This window comes from Protopterus annectens, chromosome 10.part0, assembly GCF_019279795.1.
Source record: "Protopterus annectens isolate FY-2018-M chromosome 10.part0, PAN1.0, whole genome shotgun sequence".
NCBI classification, from domain to species: Eukaryota; Metazoa; Chordata; order Ceratodontiformes; family Protopteridae; genus Protopterus; species Protopterus annectens.
Genome location: NC_056744.1, coordinates 1282634051 through 1282652385, shown reverse-complemented (window position 1 = coordinate 1282652385; position 18335 = coordinate 1282634051).

The window sequence follows — 18335 nt, the reverse complement described above, 5'->3', positions numbered from 1 at the left end:
ATGCCATGTGTTGCCTGAGTAAACAAACTGCAGCCCAGCTACAGGCAAGCTGTGCCTGATGTATGAAGCCATGTCCAACCTGGAATCAATGAACATGCTGCACCTTGTACAATCTGAATGGCAGTGAGCTATGCACATGAGAGACCTGAACCCCAGCATTGACATACATAGGACAAGCTGTACAGAATGATCCATAACACAGAAGGCACCCCCACTCTTGAGTAAACTCCCGGTACAGGTTAGCCACAGAGTCACCTATCGACACCCCTCAAGAGGAATCTCGATGAGTGGATGGGAGATGGTAGGTTAACCCTGGGTATCACTGTTATGTCAGAGGTAGACAGAGGCACAGTATACTAACCATGACATATGTCATGGCAAACTCCAGTTACAATGTGTGTCGAAGGACAAACACACCCTGTGACTAGCATCAGAAATGGCCTAGGGAACATCGCTAGTGTTTGCCAATGTCCACCTATGTTGTGGAATACACTACCAATGTTGGACGAGCCTGGTGTAGGTAGTCCATATCTGAACATAATGCAACATGGTCATATGTGCACAACTGGCCCCTACAGTCTGTTGTGCTCACTATGAAGATGTCAAGCAGTGATAGGACTAAAGCCCAGGATACTGTCCACCACAGTGAAAGTACTGAACCAGTACACTATACGGTACTACAGTGTTAGGTCATTATAAAAGTATGTTGACAACTGTCTGCAAAGTATCCCATGCCAATCCCTGCAGGCACAGTATAATCCCTGTTGTGGCAGACACGAAGCAGTTGGCCAGTTAGTACACAACATGACACCCAACACACAACCATAAACGTGAGATATTGTTGAAGTTCACACACACCCAAATATGTGGTGGACTTCAGAGTGCAACATATGGAAAGCTCACACTGGGCATGCTCGCACACTTTGATAAATGAGGCATATGTCAGACAACATGCCATGGAAAGGCTGAACTGGGCATGCTCACACACTTAGGCCATATCTCCGTTTAGCAGTTGGCCACACATATCTGGTATTTGTATATGTCATTCCAGGAACCAACCACAACACAGCAATCTGCCCACTGCACACAGTAAATGACTACAGAGACATAAGTGATATGGAGGATCGCCGTCATATGCAAACATCTTCCACAGATACACAAGTTGGTCATAGGAACAGGGAATGCTATGGCAATAAAGACCTGTAAACAGTAGAACAGCACAACAAATATTGTGCATCTGACAATTGAACATATGGGTGTAGAGGTCAATACTAGGCTTGTTGCCCTAGTGAATGACAGCTCAGCCAGAGTGTGCTTGGCATCTGCATCCCCAGTACAGTAGGCTACTGTGCCACTGTAAAGTAGGTCACATAAGGCAACGTGTGAGGCTAGTGAGCTGTGCCTCTGTCAAGCAGGGGCACAGTGGAGATCCCAGGGTTTGAATGTGCTAAGCCACAGCCATGTTGTTGGTGTGTGCTGGAAGAGGGTTGCTGAGGATCTCTAACAGTAAGTGGCCATCAATAACAGACTGAGGGGAGCCCTATCTGCATTGTCTGGACAATTCCACTGTCAACACTGTGCTGTGATGATTACGTGGGAATGAAGTGTCGTGCCGGAACTGTTCACAGATGTCCTCCCTCTGTGGGCTACAGCTCTGCAATGTATTAGCTCACTCTGTCTGTTGGACGGCGCATATATGGCTGGTGTACACCTGACAGGTGTCTTGTTGTGGAGCAGTCATGGGTATATGTGGGATAGCATGATCAATGCAAACCATACACATGCTCATAGAATGCAATTGTCAAGGATTATGCTGAGTGGCCAGTATAGTCCCCCAGCATGGGTCCTTTGAAGTTGTCCACCCCAGTCTTCACAAGTGTAGAGTCTGCTTGTGCTAAATACAGTTTGTGTGCAGTGACAACCTTGCCTGGGGGTGGGGATGGGATATGGATGTCCAGAGAAAGGTGGGTATGGTCAGATATCAACAATGGTGGTCTACCTCTGGTGTGGAACAGTGAGTACCCATGTTGCAGATGGACAGGTGCAATATGTATTCCCCCATGTGGCTGTGGTGTGTGGTTCTGCCATAGCACATGGACCCACAAATTGTAGTGGCTGTAGGTTAAAGTGGTAGAGGCCTGAGTAGTTCTTACACACAATATGCCTGTACCTGATGTTAACAACTGGAATGGTGTATGTGAACACCTGCATATCCCGTCACTGTTCCCTGGGAAGCTAAGTGTGTATCCTGGATGTGGGTGTGGTGTTCTGGACTGGGTGTGTTGTGTGTTACAGGTCCTGTGGTCACGAAGCATGGTATAGAACATAACCTGCCAGTGCGATGTGCATATCTGACCCTGACGTAGGTGGCTGCAAATGCATATATATGCTATCCCCCACCTGACAGGTAGTACTAGATGTACATACCTCTGTAGAAATAAAGATGTCAGCACCCTATAAATACTGCAGGTTCAGACCAGATGCTCAGTAATTCGGTTAGCGCGCTCTGCTAATGCGTCTCCCTCAAGTGTCATAATATAGGTAGGTAGGAGTTCGAACCATGCAATTGCTCAGTGTGTGTGTGGGTGAGCGAGGTTGATGTGTGTGCAAGTCTGTGTGAGGAAGATGTCCCTTTTGGCAACTGTGAAAGCAGTCTACAGGATGCACATTCCCCTATCTAAGCACGGATGATGTCAGCACCCTATAAGTACAGCAGGAGAAGGAAAACTTTCCACTAATTCGAATAGCGCGCTCCGCTAATGTGTCTGTCATGAGTGTCATAACATAGTTAGGTAGGGGTTTGAATCCTGCAATTGCCCACTGTGTGTGGAGAGGGGGTTAGTGTGTGTGCAAGTCTGTGTGAGGGAGATGGCCCTTTTGGCAACTGTGAAAGCACTCTACAGGATGCACATTCCCCTATCTAAGCACGGATGATGTCAGCACCCTATAAGTACAGCAGGAGAAGGAAAACCTCTCAGCAATTCAAATAGCGCGCTTTGCTAATGCGTCTGACATGAGTGTCATAACATAGTTAGGTAGGGGTTTGAATCCTGCAATTGCCCAGTGTGTGTGGAGGGGAGTTATTGTGTGTGCAAGTCTGTGTGAGGGAAATGTCCCTTTTGGCAACTGTCAAAGCACTCTACAGGATGCACATTCCCCTATCTAAGCACGGATGATGTCAGCACCCTATAAGTACAGCAGGAGAAGAGAAACTTCCCAGTAATTCGAATAGCACGCTCCGCTAATGCGTCTGTCACGAGCGTCATAACATAGTTAGGTAGGGTTTTGAATCCTGCAATTGCCTAGTGTGTGTGCAAATCTGTGTGAGGGAGATGTCCCTTTTGGCAACTGTGAAAGCACTCTACAGGATGCACATTCCCCTATCTAAGCACGGATGATGTCAGCACCCTATAAGTACAGCAGGAGAAGAGAAACCTCCCAGTAATTCTAATAGCATCCTCTGCTAATGTGTCTGTCACGAGTGTCATAACATAGTTAGGTAGGGATTTGAATCCAGCAATTGCCCAGTGTGTGTGGAGGGGAGTTAGTGTGTGTGCAAGTCTGTGGGAGGGAGATGTCCCTTTTGGCAACTGTGAAAGCACTCTACAGGATGCACATTCCCCTATCTAAGCACGGATGATGTCAGCACCCTATAAGTACAGCAGGAGAAGAAAACCTCCCACTAACTTGAAAAGCGCGCTCTGCTAATGCGTCTGTCATGAGTGTCATAACATAGATAAGTAGAGGTTTGAATCCTGCAATTGCCCAGTGTGTGCGGAGGAGAGTTAGAGTTTGTGCAAGTCTGTTTGAGGGAAATGTCCCTTTTGGCAACTGTGAAAGCACTCTACAGAATGCCCATTCCCCTATCTAAGCACGGATGATGTCAGCACCCTATAAGTACAGCAGGAGAAGGGAAACTCCCAGTAATTCAAATAGCGCGCTCTGCTAATGCGTCTGTCACGAGTGTCATAACATAGCTAGATAGAGGTTTGAATCCTGCAATTGCCCAGTGTGTGTGGAGGGGGGTTAGTGTGTGTGCAAGTCTGCGTGAGGAAAATGTCCCTTTTGGCAACTGTGAAAGCACAATACAGGATGCACATTCCCCTATCCAAGCACGGATGATGTCAGCACCCTATAAGTACAGCAGGAGAAGAAAAACCTCACAGTAATTCGAATAGTTCCCCTATCTAAGCACGGATGATGTCAGCACCCTATAAGTACAGCAGGAGAAGAAAAACCTCACAGTAATTCGAATAGCGCGCTCTGCTAATGCGTCTGTCACAAGTTTCATAACATAGTTAGATAGAGATTTAAATCCTGCCATTGCTCAGTGTGTTTGGAGGAGGGTAGTGTGTGTGCAAGTCTGTGTGAAGAAGATGTCTCTTTTGGCAACTGTGAAAGCACTCTACAGGATGCACATTCCCCTATCTAAGCACGGATGATGTCAGCACCCTATAAGTACAGCAGGAGAAGAAAAACCTCCCAGTAATTCAAATAGCGCACTTTGCTAATGCGTCTTTCTCAAGTGTCATGATATAGTTAGGTAGGAGTTTAAAACCTGCAAATGGCAAGTGTATTTGTTTGAATGTGGGGAGTTTGTGTTTGTGCAATTCTGTATGAAGAACATGTGCTTTTTTGCAATCAGGAGATCACACTACATGATGCACATTACCCTTTCCAAACAGTGATGATGTCAGTACCCTATACATACAGCTGGAGAAAAAACACCTACCAGTAATCCGAATAGCGCAGTCTGCTTCAGCTTCACTCTCAAATGTCATAGCATAATTAGGTAGGGGTTTGAAACCGGCAAGTGTGTGTGCGTGTTTGGATGTGGGGAGTTTGTGTGTGTGCAATTCTGTATGAAAAAGATGTTAGTTTTGGCAATCAGGAGATCACACTACCTGATGCACATTACCCTTTCAAAACACTGATGATGTCAGCACCCTATAAGTAAAGCCAGAGAAAAAGAACTTCCTAGTAATCTGAATAGTGCACTTCGTTAATGCATCTCTCTCACGTGTCGTGACCTAGTTAGGTAGAGGTATGAATTCTGCAAATGGCAAGTGTGTGGTGGGGGGTGAGAGAACAGATCCTTTTGGCAAATACTACAATACACCAGATGCTGCATATTCCCCCAGTAAACACAGGGGGGTGGGGGTAGTAGGGTGTGAGAGAACAGATCCTTTTGGCAAATACTACAATACACCAGATGCTGCATATTCCCCCAGTAAACACAGGGGGGTGGGGGTAGTAGGGTGTGAGAGAACAGATCCTTTTGGCAAATACTACAATACACCAGATGCTGCATATTCCCCCAGTAAACACAGGGGGGTAGTAGGGTGTGAGAGAACAGATCCTTTTGGCAAATACTACAATACACCAGATGCTGGGGGTGGGGGTAGTAGGGTGTGAGAGAACAGATCCTTTTGGCAAATACTACAATACACCAGATGCTGGGGGTGGGGTAGTAGGGTGTGAGAGAACAGATCCTTTTGGCAAATACTACAATACACCAGATGCTGCATATTCCCCCAGTAAACACAGGGGGTGGGGGTAGTAGGGTGTGAGAGAAAAGATCCTTTTGGCAAATACTACAATACACCAGATGCTGCATATTCCCCCAGTAAACACAGGGGGGTGGGGGTAGTAGGGTGTGAGAGAACAGATCCTTTTGGCAAATACTACAATACACCAGATGCTGCATATTCCTCCAGTAAACACAGGGGGGGTGGGGGTAGTAGGGTGTGAGAGAACAGATCCTTTTGGCAAATACTACAATACACCAGATGCTGCATATTCCCCCAGTAAACACAGGGGGGGGGTAGTAGGGTGTGAGAGAACAGATCCTTTTGGCAAATACTACAATACACCAGATGCTGCATATTCCCCCAGTAAACACGGGGGGGGGTAGTTGGGTGTGAGAGAACAGATCATTTTGGCAAATACTACAATACACCAGATGCTGCATGTAGTAGGGTGTGAGAGAACAGATCCTTTTGGCAAATAATACAATACACCAGATGCTGCATATTCCCCCAGTAAACACAGGGGGGTGGGGGTAGTAGGGTGTGAGAGAACAGATCCTTTTGGCAAATACTACAATACACCAGATGCTGCATATTCCCCCAGTAAACACAGTGGGGGGTAGTAGGGTGTGAGAGAACAGATCCTTTTGGCAAATACTACAATACAGCAGATGCTAGGGGTGGGGGTAGTAGGGTGTGAGAGAACAGATCCTTTTGGCAAATACTACAATACACCAGATGCTGCATATTCCCCCAGTAAACACAGGGGGGTGTGTGTAATGTAAGGTGTGAGAGTAAAGATCCTTTTGGCAAATACTACAATACATCAGATGCTGCATATTCCCCCAGTAAACACAGGGGGGTGGGGGTAGTAGGGTGTGAGAGAACAGATCCTTTTGGCAAATACTACAATACACCAGATGCTGCATATTCCCCCAGTAAACACAGGGGGGTAGTAGGGTGTGGGAGAACAGATCCTTTTGGCAAATACTACAATACATCAGATGCTGCATGGGGTGTGTGTAATTGCAAGTGTGACAGAACAGATACTTTTGGCAAATACTACAATACACCAGATGCTGAATAGGGTGTGTGTAATTGCAAGTGTGGGAGAACAGATCCTTTTGGCAAATACTACAATACACCAGATGCTGCATATTCCCCCAGTAAACAGAAAGGGTAGTAGGGTGTGAGAGAACAGATCCTTTTGGCAAATAACTACAATACACCAGATGCTGGGGGTGGGGGTAGTAGGGTGTGAGAGAACAGATCCTTTTGGCAAATACTACAATACACCAGATGCTGCATATTCCCCCAGTAAACACAGTGGGGGGTAGTAGGGTGTGAGAGAACAGATCCTTTTGGCAAATACTACAATACAGCAGATGCTAGGGGTGGGGGTAGTAGGGTGTGAGAGAACAGATCCTTTTGGCAAATACTACAATACACCAAATGCTGCATATTCCCCCAGTAAACACAGGGGGGTGGGGGTAGTAAGGTGTGAGAGTAAAGATCCTTTTGGCAAATACTACAATACACCAGATGCTGCATATTCCCCCAGTAAACACAGGGGGGGGGTAGTAGGGTGTGAGAGAACAGATCCTTTTGGCAAATACTACAATACACCAGATGCTGCATATTCCCCCAGTAAACACAGGGGGGTAGTAGGGTGTGAGAGAACAGATCCTTTTGGCAAATACTACAATACACCAGATGCTGGGGTGGGGGTAGTAGGGTGTGAGAGAACAGATCCTTTTGGCAAATACTACAATACACCAGATGCTGCATATTCCCCCAGTAAACACAGGGGGGTGTGTATAAATGCAAGTGTGAGAAAATAAATCCTTTTGGCAAATACTACAATACACCAGATGCTTCATATTCCCCCAGTAAACACAGGGGGGGGTAGTAGGGTGTGAGAGAACAGATCCTTTTGGCAAATACTACAATACACCAGATGCTGCATATGGGGTGTGGGTAGTAACGTGTGAGAGAACAGATCCTTTTGGCAAATACTACAATACACCAGATGCTTCATATTCCCCCAGTAAACACAGGGGGGGGGTAGTAGGGTGTGAGAGAACAGATCCTTTTGGCAAATACTACAATACACCAGATGCTGCATATTCCCCCAGTAAACACAGGGGATGTCACCACACTATCAGCACAGCCAAACAGGGCTAGTTGGCCAGTAATGCCAATAGTGGGGGGTGTGTAATTGCAAGTGTGAGAAAACAGATCCTTTTGGCAAATACTACAATACACCAGATGCTGCATATTCCCCCAGTAAACACAGGGGATGTCACCACACTATCAGCACAGCCAAACAGGGCTAGTTGGCCAGTAATGCGGGTAGTGGGGTGTGTGTAATTGCAAGTGTGAGAAAACAGATCCTTTTGGCAAATACTACAATACACCAGATGCTGCATATTCCCCCAGTAAACACAGGGGATGTCACCACACTATCAGCACAGCCAAACAGGGCTAGTTGGCCAGTAATGCCAATAGTGGGGTAGTAGGGTGTGAGAGAACAGATCCTTTTGGCAAATACTACAATACACCAGATGCTGCATATTGAACAGATCCTTTTGGCAAATACTACAATACACCAGATGCTGCATATTCCCCCAGTAAACACAGGGGATGTCACCACACTATCAGCACAGCCAAACAGGGCTAGTTGGCCAGTAATGCCAATAGTGGGGGGGTAGTAGGGTGTGAGAGAACAGATCCTTTTGGCAAATACTACAATACACCAGATGCTGCATATTGAACAGATCCTTTTGGCAAATACTACAATACACCAGATGCTGCATATTCCCCCAGTAAACACAGGGGATGTCACCACACTATCAGCACAGCCAAACAGGGCTAGTTGGCCAGTAATGCCAATAGTGGGGGGGGGTAGTAGGGTGTGAGAGAACAGATCCTTTTGGCAAATACTACAATACACCAGATGCTGCATATTCCCCCAGTAAACACAGGGGATGTCACCACACTATCAGCACAGCCAAACAGGGCTAGTAGTAGGGTGTGTGTTAAAGCAAGTGTGAGAGAACAGATCCTTTTGGCAAATACTACAATACACCAGATGCTGCATATTCCCCCAGTAAACACAGGGGATGTCACCACACTATCAGCACAGCCAAACAGGGCTAGTTGGCCAGTAATGCCAATAGTGGCGGGTGGTAGTAGGGTGTGAGAGAACAGATCCTTTTGGCAAATACTACAATACACCAGATGCTGCATATTGAACAGATCCTTTTGGCAAATACTACAATACACCAGATGCTGCATATTCCCCCAGTAAACACAGGGGATGTCACCACACTATCAGCACAGCCAAACAGGGCTAGTTGGCCAGTAATGCCAATAGTGGGGGGGGGGGTAGTAGGGTGTGAGAGAACAGATCCTTTTGGCAAATACTACAATACACCAGATGCTGCATATTCCCCCAGTAAACACAGGGGATGTCACCACACTATCAGCACAGCCAAACAGGGCTAGTTGGCCAGTAATGCCAATAGTGTGTGTAATTGTAGGGTGTGAGAGAACAGATCCTTTTGGCAAATACTACAATACACCAGATGCTGCATATTGAACAGATCCTTTTGGCAAATACTACAATACACCAGATGCTGCATATTCCCCCAGTAAACACAGGGGATGTCACCACACTATCAGCACAGCCAAACAGGGCTAGTTGGCCAGTAATGCCAATAGTGTGTGTAATTGCAGTGTGAGAGAACAGATCCTTTTGGCAAATACTACAATACACCAGATGCTGCATATTCCCCAGTAAACACAGGGGATGTCACCACACTATCAGCACAGCCAAACAGGGCTAGTTGGCCAGTAATGCGAATAGTGGGGTGTGTGTAAATGTAGGGTATGAGAGAACAGATCCTTTTGGCAAATACTACAATACACCAGATGCTGCATATTCCCCCATTAAACACAGGGGATGTCACCACACTATCAGCACAGCCAAACAGGGCTAGTTGGCCAGTAATGCCAATAGTGTGTGTGTGTAATGGCAAGAGTGAGAGAACAGATCCTTATGGCAAATACTACAATACACCAGATGCTGCATATTCCCCAGTAAACACAGGGGATGTCACCACACTGTGAGAGAACAGATCCTTTTGGCAAATACTACAATACACCAGATGCTGGGGGTGGGGGTAGTAGGGTGTGAGAGAACAGATCCTTTTAGCAAATACTACAATACACCAAATGCTGCATATTCCCCCAGTAAACACAGGGGATGTCAGTAGGGTGTGAGAGAAAAGATCCTTTTGGCAAATACTACAATACACCAGATGCTGCATATTCTCCCAGTAAACACAGGAGGGTGGGGGTAGTAGGGTGTGAGAGAACAGTTCCTTTTGGCAAATACTACAGTACATCAGATGCTGCATATTCCCCCAGTAAACACAGGTGGGGGGGGGTAGTAGGGTGTGATAGAACCGATCCTTTTGGCAAATACTACAATACACCAGATGCTGCGTAGGGTGTGTGTAATTGCAAGTGTGGGAGAACCGATCCTTTTGGCAAATACTACAATACACCAGATGCTGCATATTCCCCCAGTAAACACAGTGGGGTGGGGGTAGTAGGGTGTGAGTGAACAGATCCTTTTGGCAAATACTACAATACACCAGATGCAGCATATTCCCCCAGTAAACACGGGGGGGGGTAGTAGGGTGTGATAGAACAGATCCTTTTGGCAAATACTACAATACACCAGATGCTGGGGGTTTGGGTAGTAGGGTGTGAGAGAACAGATCCTTTTGGCAAATACTACAATACACCAGATGCTGCATATTCCCCCAGTAAACACAGGGGGGGGGGTAGTAGGGTGTGAGAGAACAGATCCTTTTGGCAAATACTACAATACACCAGATGCTGCATATTCCCCCAGTAAACACAGGGGGGGGTAGTAGGGTGTGAGAGAACAGATCCTTTTGGCAAATACTACAATACACCAGATGCTGCATATTCCCCCAGTAAACACAGGCGATGTCACCACACTATCAGAGAACAGATCCTTTTGGCAAATACTACAATACAGCAGATGCTAGGGGTGGGGGTAGTAGGGTGTGAGAGAACAGATCCTTTTGGCAAATACTACAATATACCAGATGCTGCATATTCCCCCAGTAAACACAGGGGGGTGGGGGTAGTAGGGTGTGAGAGAACAGATCCTTTTGGCAAATACTACAATACACCAGATGCTGCATATTCCCCCAGTAAACACAGGGGGGGGTAGTAGGGTGTGAGAGAACAGATCCTTTTGGCAAATACTACAATACACCAGATGCTGCATATTCCCCCAGTAAACACAGTGGGCAGTAGGGTGTGTGTAAATGCAAGTGTGAGAGAACAGATCCTTTTGGCAAATACTACAATACACCAGATGCTGCATATTCCCCCAGTAAACACGGGGGGGTAGTAGGGTGTCAGAGAACAGATCCTTTTGGCAAATACTACAATACACCAGATGCTGCATATTCCCCCAGTAAACACAGGGGAGGGGGGTAGTAGGGTGTGAGAGAACAGATCCTTTTGGCAAATACTACAATACACCAGATGCTGCATATTCCCCATTAAACACAGGGAGGGGGGGTAATAGGGTGTGAGAGAACAGATACTTTTGGCAAATACTACAATACACCAGATGCTGCATATTCCCCCAGTAAACACGGGGGGGGTAGTAGGGTGTGAGAGAACAGATCCTTTTGGCAAATACTACAATACACCAGATGCTGCATATTCCCCCAGTAAACACAGGGGATGTCACCACACTATCAGCACAGCCAAACAGGGCTAGTTGGCCAGTAATGCCAATAGTGGGGTGTGTGTAAATGCAAGTGTGAGAGAACAGATCCTTTTGGCAAATACTACAATACACCAGATGCTGCATATTCCCCCAGTAAACACAGGGGGGGGGTAGTAGGGTGTGAGAGAACAGATCCTTTTGGCAAATACTACAATACACCAGATGGTGCATATTGAACAGATCCTTTTGGCAAATACTACAATACACCAGATGCTGCATATTCCCCCAGTAAACACAGGGGATGTCACCACACTATCAGCACAGCCAAACAGGGCTAGTTGGCCAGTAATGCGGGTAGTGGGGTGTGTGTAATTGCAAGTGTGAGAAAACAGATCCTTTTGGCAAATACTACAATACACCAGATGCTGCATATTCCCCCAGTAAACACAGGGGATGTCACCACACTATCAGCACAGCCAAACAGGGCTAGTTGGCCAGTAATGCGGGTAGTGGGATGTGTGTAATTGCAAGTGTGAGAAAACAGATCCTTTTGGCAAATACTACAATACACCAGATGCTGCATATTCCCCCAGTAAACACAGGGGATGTCACCACACTATCAGCACAGCCAAACAGGGCTAGTTGGCCAGTAATGCGGGTAGTGGGGTGTGTGTAATTGCAAGTGTGAGAAAACAGATCCTTTTGGCAAATACTACAATACACCAGATGCTGCATATTCCCCCAGTAAACACAGGGGATGTCACCACACTATCAGCACAGCCAAACAGGGCTAGTTGGCCAGTAATGCGGGTAGTGGGGTGTGTGTAATTGCAAGTGTGAGAAAACAGATCCTTTTGGCAAATACTACAATACACCAGATGCTGCATATTCCCCCAGTAAACACAGGGGATGTCACCACACTATCAGCACAGCCAAACAGGGCTAGTTGGCCAGTAATGCGGGTAGTGGGATGTGTGTAATTGCAAGTGTGAGAAAACAGATCCTTTTGGCAAATACTACAATACACCAGATGCTGCATATTCCCCCAGTAAACACAGGGGATGTCACCACACTATCAGCACAGCCAAACAGGGCTAGTTGGCCAGTAATGCCAATAGTGTGTGTAATTGCAAGTGTGAGAGAACAGATCCTTTTGGCAAATACTACAATACACCAGATGCTGCATATTCCCCCATTAAACACAGGGGATGTCACCACACTATCAGCACAGCCAAACAGGGCTAGTTGGCCAGTAATGCCAATCGTGGGGTGGGGTAGTAGGGTGTGAGTGAACAGATTCTTTTGGCAAATACTACAATACACCAGATGCTGCATATTCCCCCAGTAAACACAGGGGATGTCACCACACTATCAGCACAGCCAAACAGGGCTAGTTGGCCAGTAATGCGGGTAGTGGGGTGTGTGTAATTGCAAGTGTGAGAAAACAGATCCTTTTGGCAAATACTACAATACACCAGATGCTGCATATTCCCCCAGTAAACACAGGGGATGTCACCACACTATCAGCACAGCCAAACAGGGCTAGTTGGCCAGTAATGCCAATAGTGGCGGGTGGTAGTATGGTGTGAGAAAACAGATCCTTTTGGCAAATACTACAAGTAATTGCAAGTGTGAGAAAACAGATCCTTTTGGCAAATACTACAATACACCAGATGCTGCATATTCCCCCAGTAAACACAGGGGATGTCACCACACTATCAGCACAGCCAAACAGGGCTAGTTGGCCAGTAATGCCAATAGTGGGGGGGTGGGTAGTAGGGTGTGAGAGAACAGATCCTTTTGGCAAATACTACAATACACCAGATGCTGCATATTCCCCCAGTAAACACAGGGGATGTCACCACACTATCAGCACAGCCAAACAGGGCTAGTTGGCCAGTAATGCGGGTAGTGGGGTGTGTGTAATTGCAAGTGTGAGAAAACAGATCCTTTTGGCAAATACTACAATACACCAGATGCTGCATATTCCCCCAGTAAACACAGGGGATGTCACCACACTATCAGCACAGCCAAACAGGGCTAGTTGGCCAGTAATGCCAATAGTGGGTGTGTAATTGCAAGTGTGAGAGAACAGATCCTTTTGGCAAATACTACAATACACCAGATGCTGCATATTCCCCCAGTAAACACAGGGGATGTCACCACACTATCAGCACAGCCAAACAGGGCTAGTTGGCCAGTAATGCGGGTAGTGGGATGTGTGTAATTGCAAGTGTGAGAAAACAGATCCTTTTGGCAAATACTACAATACACCAGATGCTGCATATTCCCCAGTAAACACAAGGGATGTCACCACACTATCAGCACAGCCAAACAGGGCTAGTTGGCCAGTAATGCAAGTGTCAGAGAACAGTTCCTTTTGGCAACTACTACAATACACCAGATGCTGCATATTCCCCCTGTAAACACAGGTGGTGTCACCACACTATCAGTACAGCCAAACAGGGCTAATTGCCCAGTAATGCCAATAGTGTGTGTGTAATTGCAAGTGTGAGAGAACAGTTCCTTTTGGCAACTACTACAATACACCAGATGCTGCATATTCCCCTGTAAACACAGGTGGTGTCACCACACTATCAGTACAGCCAAACAGGGCTAATTGCCCAGTAATGCCAATAGTGTGTGTGTAATTGCAAGTGTGAGAGAACAGTTCCTTTTGGCAACTACTACAATACACCAGATGCTGCATATTCCACCAGTAAACACAGGGGATGTCACCACACTATCAGCACAGCCAAACAGGGCTAGTTGGCCAGTAATGCCAATAGTGGGTGTGTAATTGCAAGTGTGAGAAAACAGATCCTTTTGGCAAATACTACAATACACCAGATGCTGCATATTCCCCCAGTAAACACAGGGGATGTCACCACACTATCAGCACAGCCAAACAGGGCTGGGGGGGTAGTAGGGTGTGTGTAAATGCAAGTGTGAGAGAACAGATCCTTTTGGCAAATACTACAATACACCAGATGCTGCATATTCCCCCAGTAAACACAGGGGATGTCACCACACTATCAGCACAGCCAAACAGGGCTAGTTGGCCAGTAATGCGGGTAGTGGGGTGTGTGTAATTGCAAGTGTGAGAGAACAGATCCTTTTGGCAAATACTACAATACACCAGATGCTGCATATTCCCCCAGTAAACACAGGGGATGTCACCACACTATCAGCACAGCCAAACAGGGCTAGTAGTAGGGTGTGTGTTAATGCAAGTGTGAGAGAACAGATCCTTTTGGCAAATACTACAATACACCAGATGCTGCATATTCCCCCAGTAAACACAGGGGATGTCACCACACTATCAGCACAGCCAAACAGGGCTAGTTGGCCAGTAATGCCAATAGGGGGGTAGTAGGGTGTGTGTAATTGCAAGTGTGAGAGAACAGATCCTTTTGGCAAATACTACAATACACCAGATGCTGCATATTCCCCCAGTAAACACAGGGGATGTCACCACACTATCAGCACAGCCAAACAGGGCTAGTAGTAGGGTGTGTGTTAATGCAAGTGTGAGAGAACAGATCCTTTTGGCAAATACTACAATACACCAGATGCTGCATATTCCCCCAGTAAACACAGGGGATGTCACCACACTATCAGCACAGCCAAACAGGGCTACTTGGCCAGTAATGCCAATAGTGGGGGGGGGTAGTAGGGTGTGTGTAATTGCAAGTGTGAGAGAACAGATCCTTTTGGCAAATACTACAATACACCAGATGCTGCATATTCCCCCAGTAAACACAGGGGATGTCACCACACTATCAGCACAGCCAAACAGGGCTAGTTGGCCAGTAATGCCAATAGTGGGGGTAGTAGGGTGTGTGTAATTGCAAGTGTGAGAGAACAGATCCTTTTGGCAAATACTACAATACACCAGATGCTGCATATTCCCCCAGTAAACACAGGGGATGTCACCACACTATCAGCACAGCCAAACAGGGCTAGTTGGCCAGTAATGCCAATAGTGGGGGTAGGGTGTGTGTAAATGCAAGTGTGAGAGAACAGATCCTTTTGGCAAATACTACAATACACCAGATGCTGCATATTCCCCCAGTAAACACAGGGGATGTCACCACACTATCAGCACAGCCAAACAGGGCTAGTTGGCCAGTAATGCCAATAGTGGTAGTAGGGTGTGTGTAATTGCAAGTGTGAGAGAACAGATCCTTTTGGCAAATACTACAATACACCAGATGCTGCATATTCCCCAGTAAACACAGGGGATGTCACCACACTATCAGCACAGCCAAACAGGGCTAGTTGGCCAGTAATGCCAATAGGGGGGGGGGTAGTAGGGTGTGAGAGAACAGATCCTAAATGCAAGTGTGAGAGAACAGATCCTTTTGCCAAATACTACAATACACCAAATGCTGCATATTCCCCCAGTAAACACAGGGGATGTCACCACACTATCAGCACAGCCAAACAGGGCTAGTTGGCCAGTAATGCCAATAGTGTGGGGGGGGGGGAGTTGGGTGTGTGTAATTGCAAGTGTGAGAGAACAGATCCTTTTGGCAAATACTACAATACACCAGATGCTGCATATTCCCCAGTAAACACAGGGGATGTCACCACACTATCAGCACAGCCAAACAGGGCTAGTTGGCCAGTAATGCCAATAGTGGGTGTGTGTAATTGCGCGTGTGAGAGAACAGATCCTTTTGGCAAATACTACAATACACCAGATGCTGCATATTCCCCCAGTAAACACAGGGGATGTCACCACACTATCAGCACAGCCAAACAGGGCTAGTTGGCCAGTAATGCCAATAGGGGGGGGGTAGTAGGGTGTGTGTAAATGCAAGTGTGAGAGAACAGATCCTTTTGGCAAATACTACAATACACCAGATGCTGCATATTCCCCCAGTAAACACAGGGGATGTCACCACACTATCAGCACAGCCAAACAGGGCTAGTTGGCCAGTAATTCCAATAGTGTGGGGGGGTAGGGTGTGTGTAATTGCAAGTGTGAGAGAACAGATCCTTTTGGCAAATACTACAATACACCAGATGCTGCATATTCCCCCAGTAAACACAGGGGATGTCACCACACTATCAGCACAGCCAAACAGGGCTAGTTGGCCAGTAATGCGGGTAGTGGGGTGTGTGTAATTGCAAGTGTGAGAAAACAGATCCTTTTGGCAAATACTACAATACACCAGATGCTGCATATTCCCCCAGTAAACACAGGGGATGTCACCACACTATCAGCACAGCCAAACAGGGCTAGTTGGCCAGTAATGCCAATAGTGGGGTGGGTGTGTAGTAGGTGTATGTAAATGCAAGTGTGAGAGAACAGATCCTTTTGGCAAATACTACAATACACCAGATGCTGCATATTCCCCAGTAAACACAGGGGATGTCACCACACTATCAGCACAGCCAAACAGGGCTAGTTGGCCAGTAATGCGGGTAGTGGGGTGTGTGTAATTGCAAGTGTGAGAAAACAGATCCTTTTGGCAAATACTACAATACACCAGATGCTGCATATTCCCCCAGTAAACACAGGGGATGTCACCACACTATCAGCACAGCCAAACAGGGCTAGTTGGCCAGTAATGCCAATAGTGGGTGGGGGTAGTAGGGTGTGTGTAATTGCAAGTGTGAGAGAACAGATCCTTTTGGCAAATACTACAATACACCAGATGCTGCATATTCCCCCAGTAAACACAGGGGATGTCACCACACTATCAGCACAGCCAAACAGGGCTAGTTGGCCAGTAATGCCAATAGTGGCGGGTGTGTGTAATTGCAAGTGTGAGAGAACAGATCCTTTTGGCAAATACTACAATACACCAGATGCTGCATATTCCCCCAGTAAACACAGGGGATGTCACCACACTATCAGCACAGCCAAACAGGGCTAGTTGGCCAGTAATGCCAATAGTGTGGGGGGGGGTAGTAGGGTGTGAGAGAACAGATCCTTTTGGCAAATACTACAATACACCAGATGCTGCATATTCCCCCAGTAAACACAGGGGATGTCACCACACTATCAGCACAGCCAAACAGGGCTAGTTGGCCAGTAATGCCAATAGTGGGGTGTAGTAGGGTGTGTGTAATTGCAAGTGTGAGAGAACAGATCCTTTTGGCAAATACTACAATACACCAGATGCTGCATATTCCCCCAGTAAACACAGGGGATGTCACCACACTATCAGCACAGCCAAACAGGGCTAGTTGGCCAGTAATGCGGGTAGTAGGGTGTGTGTAATTGCAAGTGTGAGAGAACAGATCCTTTTGGCAAATACTACAATACACCAGATGCTGCATATTCCCCCAGTAAACACAGGGGATGTCACCACACTATCAGCACAGCCAAACAGGGCTAGTTGGCCAGTAATGCCAATAGTGTGGGGGGGGGTAGTAGGGTGTGTGTAAATGCAAGTGTGAGAGAACAGATCCTTTTGGCAAATACTACAATACACCAGATGCTGCATATTCCCCCAGTAAACACAGGGGATGTCACCACACTATCAGCACAGCCAAACAGGGCTAGTTGGCCAGTAATGCCAATAGTGGGGGGGGGTGTGTGTAATTGCAGTGTGAGAGAACAGATCCTTTTGGCAAATACTACAATACACCAGATGCTGCATATTCCCCAGTAAACACAGGGGATGTCACCACACTATCAGCACAGCCAAACAGGGCTAGTTGGCCAGTAATGCCAATAGTGCACTCCGCTATAATAGGGTGTGTAATAGCAAGTGTGAGAGAACAGATCCTTTTGGCAAATACTACAATACACCAGATGCTGCATATTCCCCCAGTAAACACAGGGGATGTCACCACACTATCAGCACAGCCAAACAGGGCTAGTTGGCCAGTAATGCCAATAGTGGGGGGTGGGTATTAGGGTGTGAGAGAACAGATCCTTTTGGCAAATACTGCAATACACCAGATGCTGCATATTCTCCCAGTAAACACAGGGGATGTCACCACACTATCAGCACAGCCAAACAGGGCTAGATGGCCAGAAATGCCAATAGAGGGGGTGTAGTAGG